Below are 21497 nucleotides of genomic sequence, written 5' to 3'. Positions count from 1 at the left end.
AACCATTTCTGATAATATATAAGAAACTACATAGAATGGCCACCCCTCAGGAAATAGAAACCTCGAGTTGGAAAACTTGATTTTCATTGTGTATTTCCTATGTTGTTTGAATTGCTTGTGGTTTCTTACATTGCTCAAATAGAGTACTAGAGCAAAAAATACATAAGTGGTGTGATGTTGTAATTTTGGAGTTTAAGTAAATTTTATTTCTTACCAAACTCTAAATATCCTCTTTCTTTGAATATCAGGACAATTTCTCAACAAAAAGATTCTCAAAGTTACTTGGCAATGGTAGAAGGTGAATGCCCAGTTTGCCATCTTTCTGTGCTTTATATGAGAATCCAGAAATTGCACCAGGTGGGTAGCCAAAGCCCGAAACCAATGAAGGTAAACACAGCAGGTGTTCCATGGTGGAATGGCCCCAGTTTTTATCAGTAGAGTCAGCATAACCTTTAAAAGTAGAGGAGACTCAAAAAGAAATACATAGGAATTTAGTTCATAGAATGTTCAATGTGGGAGAAGCCAAAGTTATGTGTATACATACATAGCATATATATATTGCATACTTAAATATGAATATATTCTTAAATATATATTGTATACTTAAATCGTGTGAGACCTGGAATTTAACAGACACAAAAAGGTCAAAATGAGTGTTCGCTTCGGCAACACATATACTAAAATTGGAAGAGAAGATTAGCATGACCCTGCACAAGGATGACACGCAAATTGGTGAAGCATTCCATATTTTATGATAGGAAGAGAAAGGAGGTAAAACAAAGGTTAATACAGGAATATCATGAGCATGAGGAAGCTACTCAACGATTGATACAGGAATTGCGTGACCAGCTCAAAGAGAAATAAAGGAATGGCATGAGCAGGATGAAAACACTCAAAGAGAAAGTCAGGATTGGTGTGAGCAGGCTGAGAACACTCAAAGATAACTGCAGGAACTGCATGAATGTGAAGAAGCTAATCAAAGAGTAATACAGGAATTGAGAGAGAGGGACGAGAATAGAGAAAGATCACTAAAGGCATTCATGGAATCCATAAACAGAGAGCTGAAAGAAGGCAGGGAAACCACAAAGGGAATGCTGAATGGAACCCAACAGAAGGAATGGGAGTCCAAGGAAACCATAACCAATCAACTAAGTGATTTGAGAATAAACACTGAACACCAAATTAAGGAAGTAAAGAAGTTCATACAAGATCTAAAACAAAGCTCCAACAAAGAATTTGAAGCCATCAAAGTGGACCAACTAGAAGAAAAAGAAATAAAAAACAAAGTAGAAAGTCTTGATAGTAGTTAGACCATGCAGAAGATCGAATCTCAGGGATTGAAGACAGCCTAGATATTATAGAGAAAGAACATAAAACCATCCAAGACAAATCCAAGAAATATGATAGATCTATTCAACACTTGGAAGAAACCATCAGAAGGCCTAAGCTGAGGATAATGGGTGTAGAGGAACACCTAGAGACAGAAGTTAATGGTCTAGGAAATTTGTTTAACAGGATCCTAGCAGATAACTTCCCAAACATACAAAAAGATAGGCCTATTCAGATACAAGAAGCTTTTAGAACTCCAAATAGACCAGACCAGAATAGGACATCCCACCGTCACATTATAATCCACACAGGATCAATTCAGACCAAGGAAAAGATCCTTAAAGCTGTCAAGGAGAAAAGATCAATCACCAATTAGAATCACCTCAGATTTCTCAGCGGAGACAATCAAAGCAAGAAGAGCCTGGAATGATGCCATGCCCTAAAGACAAACAACTATCAACCAAGAATTCTGTACCCAGCTAAGCTGTCCTTCATAACCAAAAGTCAAATAAAAACCTTCCATAGCAAAGAAAAATTGAAACACTATTATTTCCACCAAACCAGCCCTACAAAAGATTCTTAAAGATGTCCTACACATAGAAAACCAACAAGACCACAATAAAGGCCAAGAAACCACACCCAAAGTGAGAATCCAAGAACCATAGGAAGAACCCAGTTGCCGCAGCCCCCAAGAAGGTGGATAAAATGGTAGGAACTCCCAAATACCTCTCAGTCCTATCTCTCAACATTAACAGAGTTAACTCTCCAATTAAGCGACATAGACTGTCTAGTTGGATTAAAAAGCAAGATCCTTCTATCTGCTGCCTTCAGGAGTCACATCTTGCTCATAAAAACAAACACATTTTCAATGTGAAAGGGTGGAACAAAATCTGCCAAGCAAATGGCCCCCATAAACAGGCGGGAGTTGCAATCCTAATATCAGATAAAATAGACTTCAAATTAAAATTTGTGAGAAGAGATAAAGAAGGTCGCTATATACTAATTAAGGGATCTCTCCTTCAGGAGGATATTACAATTCTAAATATCTATTCGCCAAACAACGGAGCACCCAAATTTATCCAAGAAACACTACTTTCCCTCAAATCCCACACAGATCCAAAGACATTAATTGTTAGGGACTTTAACACACCCCTTTCCCCACTAGATAGATCAACTCAGCAAAAATTCAACAGAGAAACTGCACATCTAAACAACTGCATAGATGAACTAGATTTAACAGACATCTACCAAATATTTCACCGAGCAGCATCAGAATACATGTTTTTCTCAGCAGCACATGGAATATTTTCCAAAATAGACCACATTTTAGGCCACAAAGCAAACTTGTCCAATTTCAGAAACATTGAAGTTATACCTTGCATTCTCTCTGACCACAAGGGAATAAAATTAGAACTCAACACCAAAAGCCACCAAAGAAAGTCTGGTAACACATGGAGGCTGAACAACACACTGCTGAATCATGAGTGGGTCATGGAAGAGATTAGAAAGGAAATTCAAATGTTCATGCTATTCAACAAAAATGAACACACAAATTACCAGCTCCTCTGAGACACAGCTAAGGCAGTACTCAGAGGCAAGTTTATAGCTCTGAGCTCCTACATCAACAAATTGGAGAGATTTGAAACCAACAATTTAATGAGACATCTGAGCCTCCTTGACAAAGAGCAGCAAGCTAAACCCCAATCCAGTAGATGGAAAGAAATAATTAAAATTAAATAAGAATTAAATGAATTAGAATCCAAAAAAACTATAGAAAATCAACAAAACAAAGAGTTGGTTCTTCAAAAAAATTAACAAAATTGACAGACCCTTAGCAAATCTTATCAGAAAAAGCAAAGAACACATACAAATAAATAAACTCCGAGATGAGAATGGAAACATCACCACAGAAACAAAGAGAACATCATAAGGGAATACTTCTCAAAACTTTATGCTAATAAGTTTGAGAACTTGGGAGAAATGGACCTTTTCCTAGCAAATATTGACATGCCTAAACTAACCAAGATGAGTTAAACCATCTTAACAAGCCCATATCAAGTATTGAAATAGAAAGAGCAATGAGACCTCCCATCTAAGAAAAGCCCAAGACCAGATGGCTTTACAGCGGAATTCTACAAGGCCTTCAAAGCAGAGCTCACACCAATACTCCTCCAACTCTTCAATGAAATTGAGAGAGAAAGTTCACTACTGAACTCATTCTATGAAGCCATCATAACCCTCATCCCAAAACCAGGCAGGGACTCATCAAAGAAAGAGAACTATAGACCCATTTCTTTGATGAACATTGATGCAAAACTTCTCAACAAAATTTTGGCCAATCGACTTCAACAATTCATCCAAAAAATGATACACCACAATCAAACAGGATTCATTTCAGGGATGCAAAGCTGGTTCAATATACGCAAATCAATTAACATAATTCATCACATCCACAGGAGCAAGGATAAGAACCACATGGTTATGTCAATAGATGCAGAAAAAGCATTCGACAAGATCCAACACCCCTTTATGATGAAGGTTCTAGAAAAATTAGGAATCCATGGAACATTCCTCAATACAATAAAGGCTGTATATGACAAACCTACAGCCAGCATTATACTCAATGGTGAAAAACTAAAGCCATTTCCTCTTAACTCAGGAATGTCCACTCTCTCCACTTCTTTTCAATCTAGTATTAGAATGCCTAGCTACAGCAATAAGACAAGATGCAAACATAAAGGTGATCCAAATAGGGAAATAAGTAAAACTCTCCCTCTTTGCAGATGACATGATCTTGTATTTAGAGAATCCCATAGATTCCACTCCCAAATTACTCAAGCTGATTCAAAACTTTGGCAAAGTAGCAGAGTATAAAATTAACCCTCAAAAATCAATGGCTTTTCTGTATGCCAACAATGAGAAAAATGTGGCTGAAATTAGGAAAGCGACTCCATTTGTAATAGCCCCACAGAAAATAAAATACCTAGGAATTAACTTAACCAAAGAAGTGAAGGACCTCTATGATGAAAACTTGGAAAACTTGAAAAAGGAAATCAAAACAGAACTTAGAAATTGGCAAAAACTCCCATGCTCCTGGATTGGAAAGATCAATATTGTGAAAATGGCAATACTTCCCAAGGCTATCTACAAATTCAATGCGATACCTATCAAAATTCCAACCTCATTCTTCAAGGAAATAGAAGAGGCAATCCAAAAATTCATATGGAAAAATAAAGACCCCGAATAGCAAAAACACTTCTCAACGGAAAGAACACTGCTGGAGGAATATCAATACCAAATTTCAAACTCTAAAGCCATAGAAATCAAAACAGCTTGGTACTGGCACAAGAACAGACCTCAAGACCAATGGAATAGAATTGAAAACCCAGAAATGAACCTACAGACCTATAGCCATCTAATCTTCGATAAGGGAGCTAAAAAAATGGAATGGAAGAAAGACAGCCTCTTCAGTAAATAGTGCTGGCAAAATTGGTTAACTACTTGTAGAAAATTAAAGCTATATCCTTATATATCACCCTGCACCAGAATCAACTCCAAATGGATCAAAGACCTCGGAGTCAAAGCAGACACTGAAAACATTACAGGATGGAATAGGAGAAACCCTAGGTCTTGTTGGCATAGGCCGAAATTTTCTTAATAGAGACCCAGAAACACAACAAATCAAAGAAAGGTTGGACAAATGGGATTGCATTTAATTGCAAAGCTTCTGCATGGCAAAGGACATAGCTAGCAAGATCAATAGAAAGCCCATGGATTGGGAGAAGATCTTCACTAGCCATACAACAGACAAGGGTCTCATATCTAAAATATACCTGGAACTCAAAAAAATTAAACCCCCCAACAACAAATCTTCAAAGAGACAACTGCCCAATAAATAAGTGGGCTAAAGACTTAAAGAGAAACTTCTCTGAAGAGGAAAGAAGGATGGCCAATAGACACATGAAGAAATGCTCAACCTCCGTAGCCATAAAAGAAATGCAAATCAAAACAACATTGAGATACCACCTCACCCCAGTTAGAATGGCAAAAATCAAGAACTCTAATAACAACTGATGCTGGAGGGGATGTGGCCAGAAGGGAACCTTACTGCATTGTTGGTGGAAGTGTAAACTTGTACAAATAGTATGGAGTTTCCTCAAAAGACTCCACATAGAGCTCTCCTATTACCCAGCAATCCCACTTTTGGGCATTTACCCAAATGTTCACAAACAAGCAAACAAGACCACAATAAAGCTACCAGCACGACTATGTTTATTGCAGCCTCATTTACCATAGCTAAGATACGGAACCAACCCAGATGTCCCTCAGTAGATGAATGGATCAAGAAAATGTGGTATATATACACAATGGAATTCTATGCCTCCATGAGAAAGAATGACATTGCCCCATTTGTTAGGAAATGGAAAGGCTTGGAAAATTTATATTAAGTGAAGTAAGCCAGGCCCAAAGAAACATAGGTCCCATGGTTTCCCTTATTTGCAATAACTAGTATATGCCTGAGTCAAGCAGAAAAGGTCAGATAAGTTGATGTTAGGGAAATGAACCCTAAGATATGTATTCAAATGTTTTTTTCTTTCATGCGATTGTTTCTAACACAATTCATTTAAGATTGTTTCTTTGTTGCTTTGTATGTCCCTCCCTCACAGTATTTCACTGTATTTGATGTTGGTATAATTTGTGGAGGGGAAGGGAAAAAACAAATCGTTTAACTAGGGATACAGGTGGACCCATTGCAACAATGAGATGTACAAGTCTTTAGGTCGAAAACAAATTTTACAACTTTGGTGGGAGGGGGAGAGGGGTTGGGTGGGGGGCGGGGGAAGGATGGGATGGGAAGGGGAAACAAAGGAGGAGGCTACAATGCTTGATGAGAAATGTACTCATTGTCTTGCCCATGTAATTGTAACCCCTCTGTACAATATTTTCTCAATAAATTTTTTTAAAAAGGTCAAAATGAATCCTTTCTGGCCTTTGTCATGATTCTTTCCCTTTATTCTTAATTACTGTAAAAGTATGCCTTAGTAGTTTCAATAATTATGCATAATATTAGTGGAGAATATATGTGAAAGAGAATACACAAAGAAGATTGTAAAAAAATCATAAACACATATATATCTTTAGAGAAAGAGTTTATATTCTATTAAATCTAGCAAGTTTCCTATTTAAACTACCACTTAAGCATTACCATAATATAGGATAAATTTCAAGATTATAATTATACTATGTGTAATAAAGGTAGAATTATACTGTATATGTAGAATTCACTTGTTATTAAGGAAACTTAAGCTAAAGGCTGGGCAGGGAGGATTGTGCAATGTCTCTGAGTAATGACTGTTTGAGTAATGACCTTGTCCAAGGTTATGATGTATTTTAGACACCTGTGCTATCCAAAGCAATAGATGATTCCAACCTCAGGAGAAAGTATTAGTACAATGCCTTAAAAATATTTAAACAAGATTTATTCTTTTAAAGAACTTTGTAAGCATAGTCACATAATTTATAGAGACTAATTGTGTATAAAGTTTTAAAGGGAAATCTCTATTCTCTTTTGCCTTTTTCTAAAAGCAGACTAGTTTGGTGGGATATGAAATTGGCTAATTATCCCAGTATGAAATGTCACTATTTTTGTGCAGATACACATCAATCTATACATCATACCCAAAGCAACTCTAATAATTTTACTAGTTGGAATTGTTCCTTCACTTTTTGTTTGTTTAGTCTATTCTCTTCTTTGGAACTTGTCACATAGGAAAGTGCACAGCATGTGGACTACAAATGATCAGCTTTATATCATTTTTTAGTTTTAGTCTTTTGTTCATTTCCTTAGAATCTGGAATTTGATCTGTGACTACTTGTTACAAAACAATACCACTAAGGAAATAGTGAGGGAAGAAAGTAAGTATGAAGCTACTCACTAATTATAGCTTTTTAAAGTTGTCATCTTTGCATAAACTTGCAAGCCTGAGTGACTGAGGAGTCAATGATGTAAGTTTCCACCCTAATCTGTAGGCCTGTGACTCACAAGAGCTGTTACACCAAGGAAGGGATGGATGGCCCAGCTCTGACACAAAAAGGTGTTTTTTTTTTCTTTGTCACTGTTGTATTAATGCGCTATGTGATTTTTTTGTTTCTTTTGTATGTTCTTCCCCCATGGTATAACCCCTGTTTTCACTATATTTGATTCTGGTGCCCTGCATCTTGTATACACATTTTTCTAATTTGGGCAGGGGGAGGGAAATAACAAAATGCTGAAACAAGGACACAGGTTGACCCATTGTAACAATGAAATGTACAAGACACTATGTTGAAAATGAACTTTACAACTTCAGGGGATGGAGGAGGGAGGAGTTGGGGGGGGGTGGGAAGGGAAGGGATGGTAGGAGAAAAACAAAGGAGAGGGTAACAGTGCTCGATAGGAAGCGTACTCATTACCTTACTCATGTAACTGTAACCCCTCTATACAGTATCTTGAAGGTGTCTCAGTGGCAGAGCTCTTGCCTTGCATGCCTGAGGCCCTGAGTTCAATTCCTCAGCACCACATAAGCAAAAAGAAAAAAGCTGGAAGTGGCGCTGTGGCTCAAGTGGTAGAGCGCTCGCCTTGAGCTGCAGAGCTGAGGAACAGCGCCCAGGCCCAGAGTTCAGGCCCCGCACGACCGGACTCCCCCCCAAAAAAATCAAATTCATCCTCCATGCTTTTTCCTCTAGTTAAGTCCTCAGAGAATGTAAGAGTACCTGCTTGTTTTCTTGAAGAAATTCTTTCCTCAGTCTAATAATTCAACTACTCATCTCTTCTAGAAACTTTCTTACCAAAAAAAAAGTTTTACTAGCTATCTGGGCACTACTTAGTCCAGTCAAAATGACACATAAAATCTACCATCATGCAAAAACAATCTTAAAAATGGTTGGAGAGATAATATCTTCATCAGAGGAACTACAAAATCTCCTTGTAAAGGTTGTGAATAAAATAATGAGTAGTGGACCTGGGACATTGTTTGCAACCAGCCTATTACATCCTTAAATCTTGTTAGACCTGGAATGTAACAGACACGAAAAGGTCAAAATGAATTTTTTCTAGCCTTTCTCATGACTCTTTCCCCTTTATTTTTAATCACTGCAAAAGCATGCCTTATAGTTTCAATAATTATGCATATTATTAGTGGAGAATGTATGGTAAAGAGAATATATAAAGAAGATTGTAGAAGTATAAAAATCATAAATCTATTTTTTTTGCAAAATAAACTCTAGGAATGACTTCCTGCCTTCCCTAGCATGCTAATATTTACTGTCTAATTCTTCTATGAGGAAAAGATTACCTACTGCTACATTAAATTTAGCCTGGGCCAGCTACTGAATTTCATGGGGACTATGTTAAGAATTCAAATACATAAAATGTTCCAGAGTATGAAGATGCTTAGAAATTCTGTGTGTATTAAGAGAATTGGGCAGAATGGCACTTGAAACTACCCTAAAAATGATTTTGTCTTTTCCTATTCCATAATCCTCACAAGACCACTACCTCTAAATCTCTAATTGCCTGTAAATGACCAATTATGACTCAATCATTAAGGGATTTTTCTAAAAGCTTCCTTAACCCATTTAAACTTTAAGCCAATACAATCTTCTGGGAGTTTCAAGTTTCATATGTGTCTGGAGAGTTCCTAGCTCTTCAGATGTAATTATGTTTTGTAGGGTGCAATAGGGAAGTGTTCAGTAGTTGTGGTTTAAAAATCCATTTACAGAAAAATTGCAGTCTGCTAGTTTCTGTTTGACACAGGAATTCTTTTAAGTATATATCTATGTCTCTGTCTGTCTAATTGCTAATGTATTTTGTCAGATAAATTAAGGATGACATCATTTCCACCTTAAGGTGCTTTCTTAATTTTGCTCGTTTACTCATATTCCAATAAATTTAGTAAGACTTTTTATTCTTTACTCCAAATGAGCAAAATTGTTTATCAACTGGGTTTTTCCAATGCTCCCCCAGTTCTAGTACATGAAAATAATACAGCAACTTTCCATCTCATAACTGAGCTTTTATTCCTCGTTTAGAGTTACTTTTCATTTTTCTCCTATTGGAAATATACAAAGAAAAAGATCTCATAACTTCTTTCCTTCATGTGGGAGTTAATGGCTGCTAAGGATAATAACCAGGCACAGTACTGTAGAGTATAATAGTGCTTCCATAGTTTCAGGGACGAAAATTTTAATTGGATAGTCAGGAATCTGAACTATGGAGTTATAATAGTAAGAACTAAATGCAAAAAGCTTCAACACGTGACGATTATTGATAGAGAAGGAACAAGACCTTGAGTTCAATCCCCACCAGGGGGGGAAATTTCAAACAAAAATTAAGAAATATATGTCATGATTGCAGACATGACTTTGCTTATGACATACTTTGAAGAAAAGAGCAATAGTTCCCTTTCTACCTTATCTCCTGTGCCACAATCATGCAGGGGTAAAGGGTCAGGGAATGAGCTGTTACCTATACGAGCTGCTATATCTCAGAGATAAAAATCATGCCCCACGGGCTTAATGAAAATGTGTCAGAAGATTGGTCACCTGTAACTAAATCCTGTCACCAGCTAGAAGTTGAGTCTACTGGGAATTAACATCCCAGATGTGGGTCGTGGGACTCTTTCACTCTGTTCAAACATTAGAATGGCCCAAACTAACAAAACATCTGCATTACAGACCACTGTAAATCTTGCACAAGACCGTGTGCTAGTCCCCATTTATTATTTATGCCTTATGTAGTCCATGAGGGGAAAGATTACAATCCGGAAAAGTAGTTAGAGACTAACTTAATGTCCTGATGTTTCACCTACATTGCCCAAGCTTACTTGATAAGCTACCAGTTCCCTTTGTTCTTCTCAAAGCTGTAGGAAACCTTTTTGTGCAAAGAAGAGTTGTTAGCAGAAATCCAAATGTATCAGCTTTATTTCAATTATGCTCGAATTCTGCAAAGATTATCTTTTCAACATGGAAATAAAGAGAATTAAGATGAAAGTGATAAGCCATTCATTTGATTTGTAATTCTAAATCCAAAATGCAATGTTTAGTAAGTACACATACCATTCCTTAGAAATATAGCTTTGAAGGAAAAAGAATGCCCCATTCCTGAATTAGTTATAATTTGTATTGGTGCAGTTATACAGGCAGATATTAAACTTCTACTCTCAATGTTTGGTGTAGTCATAATTACAGGATTCATCTTGATTAGAACATTTCCTGATAGTTTTTGCATCATTTTTCATCCTTTATCAAAACTGATGATGTTGACGGTCAAGATTCAGGTGAAGGTCTACACTGTATTGGATTTACAAACCTCAAGTGTTCCCTAGAGTATACTAATATAGCACTAGGAATACCCAGCTTGCCAAGTTCACAAGAAAAGAGCTCATCCTGCTTTTACAGCGGAATTTTACAAGGCCTTCAAAGCAGAGCTCACACCAATACTCCTCCAACTCTTCAATGAAATTGAAAGAGAAAGCTCACTACCGAACACATTCTATGAAGCCATCATAACCCTCATCCCAAAACCAGGCAGGGATTCATCAAAGAAAGAGAACTATAGACCCATTTCTTTGATGAACATTGATGCAAAACTTCTCAACAAAATTTTGGCCAATCGACTTCAACAATTCATCCAAAAAATCATACACCATGATCAAACAGGATTCATTTCAGGGATGCAAAGCTGGTTCAATATATGCAAATCAATTAATATTATTCATCACATCAACAGGAGCAAGAATAAGAACCACATGGTTATCTCAATAGATGCAGAAAAAGCATTCGACAAGATCCAACACCCCTTTATGATGAAGGTTTTGGAAAAATTAGGAATCCATGGAACATTCCTCAATACAATAAAGGCTGTATATGACAAACCTACAGCCAGCATTATACTCAATGGTGAAAAACTAAAGCCATTTCCTCTTAACTCAGGAACAAGACAAGGATGCCCACTCTCTCCACTTCTCTTCAATCTAGTATTAGAATGCCTAGCTACAGCAATAAGACAAGATGCAGACATAAAGGGGATCCAAATAGGGAAAGAAGAAATAAAACTCTCCCTCTTTGCAGATGACATGATCTTGTATTTAAAGAATCCCATAGACTCCACTCCCAAATTACTCAAGCTGATTCAAAACTTTGGCAAAGTAGCAGGTTATAAAATTAACCCCCAAAAATCAATGGCTTTTCTGTATGCCAACAATGAGAAAAGTGTGGCTGAAATTAGGAAAGCAACTCCATTTGTAATAGCCCCACAAAAAATAAAATACCTAGGAATTAACTTAACTAAAGAAGTGAAGGACCTCTATGATGAAAACTTTAAAATCTTAAAAAAGGAAATCAACACAGAACTTAAAAAATGGCAAAACCTCCCATGCTTCTGGATTGGAAAGATTAACATTGTGAAAATGGCAATTCTTCCCAAGGCTATCTACAAATTCAACGCAATACCTATCAAAATTCCAACTTCATTCTTCAAGGAAATAGAAGAGGCAATCCAAAAATTCATATGGAACAATAAAAGACCCCGAATAGCAAAAACACTCCTCAACGGAAAGAACACTGCTGGAGGAATATCAATACCAAACTTCAAACTCTACTGTAAAGCCATAGTAATCAAAACAGCTTGGTATTGGCATAAGAACAGACCTCAGGACCAATGGAATAGAATTGAAAACCCAGAAATGAACCTACAGACCTATAGCCAGCTAATCTTTGATAAGGGAGCTAAAACAATAGAATGGAAGAAAGACAACCTCTTCAGTAAATGGTGCTGGCAAAATTGGTTAACTACATGTAGAAAACTTAAGCTAGATCCTTATATATCACCCTGCACCAGAATCAACTCCAAATGAATCAAAGACCTTGAACTCAAAGCAGACACTCTGAAAACATTACAGGATGGAATAGGAGAAACCCTAGGTCTCCTTGGCTCAGGCCGAAATTTTCTGAACAGAGACCCGGAAACACAACAAATCAAAGAAAGGTTGGACAAATGGGATTGCATAAAGTTGCAGAGCTTCTGCAGGGCAAATGACATAGCTAGCAAGATCAATAGAAAACCCACGGATTGGGAGAAGATCTTTACTAGCCATACAATGGACAAGGGTCTCATATCTAAAATATACTTGGAACTCAAAAAATTAAACCCCCCAACAACAAATCCTCAAAGAAACAACTGCCCAATAAATAAGTGGGTGAAAGACTTAAAGAGAAACTTCTCTGAAGAAGAAAGAAGGATGGCCAATAGACACATGAAGAAATGTTCAACATCCCTAGTCATAAAAGAAATGCAAATCAAAACAACATTGATATATCACCTCATTCCAGTTAGAAGGGCAAAAATCAAGAACTCTAACAACAACAGATGCTGGAGGGGATGTGGACAGAAAGGAACCTTACTTCATTGTTGCTGGGAATGTAAACTTGTTCAACCACTTTGGAAAGCAGTATGGAGGTTCCTCAAAAGACTTCACATAGAACTCCCCTATGACCCAGCAATCCCACTTTTGGGCATTTACCCAAATGTTTACAAACAAGACCACACTAAAGCTACCAGCACAACTATGTTTATTGCAGCATTATTTACCATAGCTAAGATATAGAACCAACCCAGATGCCCCTCAGTAGATGAATGGATCAAGAAAATGTGGTATATATACACAATGGAATTCTATGCCTCCATCAGAAAGAATGACATTGCCCCATTTGTTAGGAAATGGAAAAACTTGGAAAAAATTATATTAAGTGAAGTAAGGCAGGCCCAAAGAAACATAGGTCTCATGGTTTCCCTTATTTGTAATATCTACTATATGTATGAGTCAAGCGGAAAAGGTCAGATAATGTGATGTCAGGAAAATGAACCCTTAGATGAGTATTTTAATGTTTTTTTTCTTTCATGCATGTGTTTCTAACGCATTTATAAGATTATCTCTTTGTTGCTTTGTATGTCCCTCCCCCACAGTATAACCCCTGCTTTCACTATATTTGATGTCAGTATAACTTGTGGAGGAGATGGGGAAAAACCAATTGTTTAAGGATACAGGTGGACCTGTTGCAACAATGAGAAGTACAAGTTGTCATGTCCAAAACGAGCTTTACAACGTCGGTGCGAGGGGTGGGGGGGTGGGGGGGAAAGGAGAAGGATTGGGATGGGGGGGAGGGGGGAGGCTGGGAAGGGATGTGAAGGGTAAACAAAGGAGGAGGCTGCAATGCTTGGTAAGAAATGTACGCATTAGCCGGGCGCTGGTGGCTCACGCCTGTAATCCTAGCTACTCAGGAGGCTGAGATCTGAGGATCGCGGTTCAAAGCCAGCCCGGGCAGGAGAGACCGTGAGACTCCTATCTCCAATAAACCACCAGAAAACCGGAAGTGGCGCTGTAGCTCAAGTGGTAGAGCGCTCGTCTTGAGCTGAAGAGCTGAGGGACAGCGCCCAGGCCCAGAGTTCAAGCCCCACGGCCGACAAAAAAAAAAAAAAAAAAAAAGAAATGTACGCATTATCCTGCCCATGTAATTGTAACTCCTCTGTATAGTATGTTCACAAATAAAATAAAATAAAATTAAAATAAAAAAGAAAAGAGCTCATCCTTTCCAGTTGAAAAGCAAAATGTATGTATGTATACAACAATCAGAATACTTCTTCTTTCCAGATAGACAGGATAAGGAGAATGTAATCAAGCATGTCCATATGTGCCATTGTCTTTGGTGTGAATGTAAAATATCACCAGCTGATAGGAAGGAGGATGCCTTGTTTTGTTCAGGTAGCCTTCCTTGACAGGTGCTCTTTATCTGGATTGTAGAGCTGGTGAGGAGTTTTTATAACCCATTATCAAATACTTTAAGCTGGCAGAAAATAAACAAATGCACAAATAAAAAGCTCATTAGAAGCTAACACATTGAGGAGTTATCTGTACAATATTAATTAACAAAACATATGTACTTTTATACATTCAAAGGAAAGGACACACAGGATTTTGTGTATGTGTGTTTTCATGAGCATATCCGTGTTCATACATAGAGATTTGGTAGAGAATGCAATCAAATTGTGAAGTTATCAATAATAAATATTTTTTCTGAAACTTAAAATTTTTTGTCTTTACAATGACATTCAAATACTTTTCTTAAGTTCTAGTTATTTAGTTTAGTTGCTTCTGAAGTTAGACATTTCCACCATGAGGAAATGTAAGCATATCTAATTTCCTCCAAAATGGGCCTTCATGCTTAACGTGTCTCATATAATTGACCATTATTTTATCAACTCGATATCTTTCACCAGAAAAATCACCTTATAATATTTTAATTCATTAACCAAGGGCATATTTGACCAACTTGAAGTTCTCTGTCTCTGTCCCTCTGTCTCTTTGTCTCTCTCCCTCTTCTCCCTCTCCCATTTCCCATTTTCTCCTTCTCTTTTGCCCTTCCTCCTTCCTTCCTCGCTCCTTTCTCTCCAAAGAAATCTTCCAAAGAAACCATTGCTGTTTATTGATGCTAAGCAAACACAAGTGCTGATTTCAATCTATCAACATAGAGCCCCATTGTAAACTGTCACTGTTTCTCTTCAAAATTTGTCTTACAAAGCTTTGAAGATTTGAAACAAATCCCAGTATTGGAGCTGGCAGGATGTTAGTTAGTTTGTTTGGTCTGTTGGTCATTTTGTTGATTTAGATGGTTGGTTTGGGTGGTTTATTTATTGGTTTGTATTCTTTTGGATTAGAGGAAAAATGATCACAACACTTTTAATATTACATTCCATTGAGGAATTATTCTATTCAACTACTAGGTAAGCATTCACACTTTATCCCTATATGTGTTTGTGTTGTGTATATACATATAGTACATTTATAATATACAAATATTCTATAAATATGTATACTATACATGAATAATTATACATAAATAAATGTACATAGCTTTAGCTATCTATATTTATATATATTATAACTTATTATTAAATGTTAGCTTCTATTTCAAAGCATCTAAATCAGGAAAGTTCTTCTGCTTTGAAAAAATATTGGACCTAAATAATTCCTCTCTTCATGACTTAGGTAGTCATTAATCCTGGTCAGAAAACTATATTTTTGTTTCTAATAAAAATGAACTCCTCCTCAGAATCAATGAGGAACTTAGTTGGAGCCATGTTAATCCATCACAGAAGTTCATTATAATAAAAATGAACCTCCAATGAGAATTAGGCAGAGATTTTGCTCACTTCCTTCCAAAGAGGAATCCTATGCTTTATGTAGATGTATCCACTTCTTCTCACAGACACATCTGTATTCCAAGGAATGATGAGAGAACTCTTTGTGTGAAACCACACAAAGATATTTCTGTTACATAGCAATGGGCACCTATTTATCTTAAAAGTATTTTAAGAGAAAACTCACAAGACTGTGGCCATTATAACACACATTTGTTCTATGAAATGGATAGCATGATTTTAAAATTAGTGAGAAAGGAAGTGCAGGGAAAGGCTGATCAATGGCTCCTAAATTGTAGTTAGAATTGCTATTGCTACTGTGCTATTGCACAGTAAGGTGCCTGTCATGGAAAAAAAAAAAAAACGTGTTCTGTGTATCTCAAAGTCAGAAGAAAGGATACTGAATTTTTCATCCTGAAGATATGATAAGCGTTTGAATTCATATAGTTAATCTGCACAATTACGTATTGTATAACACGTTTCTATCAAAACATCACATGCTACCCATAACTGCACACTTTTTGTGCATACATGTACCAGTTTAAATTTTAATTATTTTCAATAAGTACATAAAAATAAAGCAAAATGAAATTCCATTTTGCTCATCAGCATTCAATGGCGATCATAGGAGTGCCCATCAATCAATTCCAAGGTAAAAAATCATTCTCGCAACATAACCCAGTAGGATAAACTTGAGTAGACATGGGCGGACTTATATTGGGCTTTGGGAAAATAGTTATTACCTTTTTAATGTAACATAACAATGTTAGCAAAATAGAATAAAAGTAACAGAAGGGTATTAAGTATTGAATTTATATAAAACTCCAATAGTCTTTTCAATTTTTTCTTTAACAAGGAACCTGAGCTTGCTTGTGTGAGAATGAGATTTTATGTTTCATTTTATGAATGAGCTGCCTACAGGCAATTCCTAATCATGATTTTTAATGATAATCTTCCCTCATATTCTTGATAGTCACATCAAAAAACACTCTTTTCATATATAGATAATAAAAAATTTTAAGACCATTTTCTGCTTTTATGGCTGCTTAAGAACTAGTAAATTGAAATTACATTTTTAAAAAATTTGAAAGTACTTCCTTTTCTCTGACTAATGTGATTTTGAATTTTCTTAGAGCAAGGAAAATGTATTTCAAACACAAATAAACATTTGCATATGAAACATTTCAAAATAATAATGCAAAGCTAATTTGCAGAATATACATCCATTTTGCAATTGGTCATATTGCAGCTATATGGGGGGCCACTTTGTCCCATGCCTATATTCCCAGCCATTCAGAATGGGGCCATAGCAAAATCAGTGCTAGGCTAGCCTGAGCAACAGCATGAGGCACTATCTGAACAAGTAACTAAAACAAGGAGGACTTGGGAATATGACTCAAGTATTCAGTGTTTTCCCAGCAAGCAAGAGGCCCCACATTCAATCCCCAGTATAATAGACCCTTGGTATCCTGGTATATGATTCCATGGTGAGGAAAACTTACATACTCAGGATGTAGATTTAAGTGATGTAATGTAGATTGTGGATAAATGATTCATTTTCCCTATAATCCAATCCAACTTCCTCTAATGACATACTTCCTTTCAACACATCTAAAAATTTATACTTTATCACTTAAATTAAGCCTACTACATATCCTTTATGGTTTGGGAGGATTACTGTAATGTGCACCTTGCTTGAGGGGTATGATTTGCTTTTGCAGTGGTATGTTTTCATGAATTAAGAGAACCACTCAGCAAATCACACATGATTTCAAAACACTGTCAATACCACCCAACAGACTGAGAGCCCCGCTGCATCAACTGAGCTGCGTGATGAGTGATTTAAAGATTTTATTTTTGAAAATTTATTTAAGTTTTAGTCGAAATTATTATTGTATTTAACCATGCTTAGTGAAAAACACATGTAATAAATTTGCAAATAAGCAGGCCAGGTTGCCAACAAAAATTTATAAAGATAGATATACATTCTGTAAATGGAGATGGGATGGTTTCTTATCAGAAAAATAAATATGGTTACTGAATATCAAAAAAGTCCCAAACTTTAATCACAGTATAAATAGCTCTTGAATATGATGTAGAAAACACTAAAAGTAGTACATGCTAGGACAAAGTGCACTAGTTTAGCCACTTGGAGAACTTGGTTGGAGTTCTATCCAATTCACTGGATGATATTGCAGAAAGAATCCTATTATTTCAAATAATCAGATTTTCTTCTGTAAGAAAACTTGTCATTCACTGAAAATTATCCTCAAGTATGTTAAGTAAAAGTTTCTTACCAAAAAAGATGGACAGACAGATAGAAAAGGAACATAGAGAGAGCAGAAGGAAAAAGGAAGAAGGAAGAAAGGGAAGGAGGGAGGGAAGAAGAAAGGAAGCAAGGACATATGCACACATGCATGCACATAGAAAGATTAAAATTTTTAAAAAGGAGACATAGTTGAGAAAGGAAAAATGTTTTTGAGAACTGTTGGGTTACTAGGTAAGTGAGATTCTTGAAATTACATTTAAATTTCACTTTTTTTTGGGGGGGGGGGTCAGTTATCGGGCTTGCACTCTGGACATGGGAGCTGTCCCTGTACTCTTCAGTTCAAAGTTAACACTCTACCACTTGAGCCACACTGCCCCTTCTGGTTTTCTGGTGGTTAGTTGGAGACAAGAGTGTCTGTCATGGACTTTCCTGCCTGGGCTGGCTTTGAACTGTGATCCTCAGATCTCAGCTTCCTGAGGAGCTAGGATTGCAGGCATGAGCCACTTGCACCCAGCAATTATCACATTTTTTTAAATGATGAAAATACACATATTTTAAGATCTCTATCTTTTAAAAGATTGTTTCTACCTTTTTTTCTTTTTTTGTGAAAATATCGTACAGAGGGGTTACATTTACATGGGGTTACAATTACATGGGCAAGATAATGAGTACATTTCTTATCAAGCATTGTTGCTTCCTCCTTTGTTTCCCATCCCCATCCCCATCCCCAGCCCCCCTCCTGGCCAAAGTTGTAAAGTTTGTTTTTCGACATAACAACTTGTACATCTCATTGTTGCAATGGGTCCACCTGTATCCCCATTTAAACAATTTGTTTTTTCCTTTCCCCTCCACAAATTATACCAACATCAAATACAGTGAAAACAGGAGTTATACCATGGGAGAGGGACATACAAAGCAACAAAGAAATCATCTTTTAAATATATTAGAAACAATCGCAAGAAAGAAAAAACATTTGAGTCCTTATCACATCAACTATGTCACAAGTTTTTGGCTTGGTAAACACTTCTGCTTCAGAATTTGTCTTACATGGTCCTGAGGGGTAGAATGTTTCTGCACCTGTACGATCCAAATTGGACTCTCCATCAGTTTGTAAGGCAGAAATTGGGGTGTTCTCACCTCCCCAACAGGTATTTGGTTTCAAAAATGGTAGAGCTTCCAGATCCCTCCAGTCCCAGGCCTAGGCTTTCTGTGATTACGATAGTGCTTCTAGTCCTCACTCGAGTATTCTCTTTGAGGAGGGTTTGTGGTCAAGGTCATCCTTCCACAGCCACCTTGAACACTATTCTGGCATCCTGATCTCACATACAGATTTCTCATTAGAGCTTGGCAGTATTTTATGACTCTAGTTGTTTCAACCTTGTTAAAGTTACCATTTTCAGATGAATTCACATGGATCATGTCACATCTACTTAAGGACAAAAGTTGTCATTATTAATTTTTATTGCTATCTTCCCAAGAGAAAAAATTACTCAAGATGTTAGGGGTATTGGGAGTTTGAAGTCATAAAAGGAAATTTAAACATTTAGTGCAACATTTCACAGTGATTTTTTTTCTTGACATTGGGAATTAATAATGAAGATTATTTATGGAGATAACTCCTTTATTCTGTGTTCTATTTGGGACCCTTTTCTATAAGATATACCTTTTCTAACTTGTCTCCCTCTTCCAATCCTTTGCTCAAATGTCACCTTTAAATGACATAAACATAGCTTGAGGACATTATCTAAATTTGCACACATCCTACATTACTTGAAATTTACCAGTGGGAGAGAAGGAAGGAGGGAGGGAGGGAGGCAGAGATGGATGAATGGATGGATGGATGGAGGAGAAAAAAGTGGGGGTGAATTATTATTTACCTAGAACAATTCAATGTTATGAAATTGTTAGTAATCTGCTGAAAAACATAAATATTTTGATTAGGAAAATAAGTCAGACTTAACTGAAGCTATCTTGTGTTTTGTTAGCTTATAGACCATCATTTGAAAGTAAGGTAAAGGTGAATTCTTGCTCGGTATATCATTTTTCTCTTTGTTGGTGTTAATTTATAATTTTGAGTCTCTTTATTTTTAACAAGAGGTAAGTTATACATAAATTCAGTCTTTTGAATACAGAAAATACATTTATGTTCCTCATGAGTCTTGACTTAAAAAAGATGTTATTTTACATAATAAATGTTAATATTAATTAGAATCTTTATATATGCTGAGACTTTGGCAAGTTTCTATCAGTTCTAGATACTCTTTAAAAACATATGATTATTTGATACCATGTTGTAATCTTTTTTTCTAGACTAGATATAGTGATTGTAAATTATTTTGTTGATTATTTGTGTCAGTCACATTACTTTAAGTATTATGCACAGGTAGTATTCTGCTCAAGGGAAACAAGAGTGACAATGGGTAAGTACTTAGGGTTGTTTTTGCTATAAGCAATAATTTGTCACTTGGCCAGCAAGTGCCTTATGGTAGGTAAAAACAGAATAAAAGGACAGAATCTCTGCCTTCATTGTATACTTTACCACATTAAATTTCAGTTTAGACCCCTGAACAACTCTATGTGTAGACATTTTGCTAATATAGAAAGTATACATCTGAAGTTGGCAATTCTCTATTCTCAAGGCTATAATCGTCAAAAGTAAGATGTCATAGGGATATCAAAATTAACAGATTATCAAACACCAGCTTTTACATTATGAGATTTTTTTTCTTTTTTAGACCTCTAGAATGGTTCCTCAAAATCTCCAGTCATTGCCCTTAGGTTTACTAAGAAGAAACCAGCTCCATGTTTACTTTCAGACTGCACTTTCTTCTTAGGCTTTTCTACCTCAAGTCATTTTAAATTACAGGAACAATAGATCTGATCAATAATTATCATGTGACAAATTTGAACGCCCCCCCCTCAAGCATCAGCATTGCTCTTACCCAAAGGTCTGCATGGCTAATTTTGTTTTAACCATATCAATCAATTAATTACAATCTGTCAATTATCTGTCAACATAATTATCAGTTTGACCAAGGCTGCTTACCTATGCATACTTCTTGCTCCCTGATTTTATTTCTTCCCTATTTAAAGTGGGGACACTTGCAAGTATCCTGGAAGAAGGTTTTATTAGGTCAGTAGACATCTATATTTATCCCAGTATGGCCACACTGACAGTAAAGCTCCTTTCCTGTCTAGAATCCTGACTATACCTCTCAGGACATGTGGTTGATTGAACCTGTCTGTTGAGACTTCTAGAATCTTAGCTTTTGCCCTAACTCCAGTACATTAAAATAAGTATTATTATTATTATTATTATTATTATTATTATTATTATTATTATTGTGTGTGTGTGTGTGTGTGTGTGTGTGTGTGTGTGTGTGTGTGTGTGTAGACAGAGAGCAAGGAAAGGGAAGGAGAGATTATATGGAATTGATTCATTTGATTACTGAGGCTGAGAAATGTCAATAACAGTAACTGCAAGATGAAGACCAAATAGCCAAAGGTATAAGTTCTACTCTTATCTCAAAGAAGATCAATATCTATCTCATGTCAAGGTCATGAAGAGAGAGAGAGAGAGAGAGCGAGAGAGAGAGAATATGAATGAATGAATTCTTTTACTTAATTCTTTTACTACATCTTCAATAGACAATGAGGTCCATC

General features: G+C 36.4%; 1 pseudogene; it reads left to right on the top strand.

Moving 5' to 3' along the window:
* Positions 1-653: 653 nt before the first annotated feature.
* LOC138832765 (U6 spliceosomal RNA) lies at positions 654-752 on the top strand (annotated as a pseudogene).
* Positions 753-21497: the final 20745 nt, after the last annotated feature.

Source organism: Dipodomys merriami, unplaced genomic scaffold, assembly GCF_024711535.1.
Source record: "Dipodomys merriami isolate MVZ:Mamm:240054 unplaced genomic scaffold, mDipMer1.0.p SCAF_2, whole genome shotgun sequence".
Classification (NCBI taxonomy): Eukaryota; Metazoa; Chordata; class Mammalia; order Rodentia; family Heteromyidae; genus Dipodomys; species Dipodomys merriami.
The sequence above is the reverse complement of the archived record's forward strand: the minus strand, read 5'-3'. Positions and strand labels throughout refer to the sequence as shown.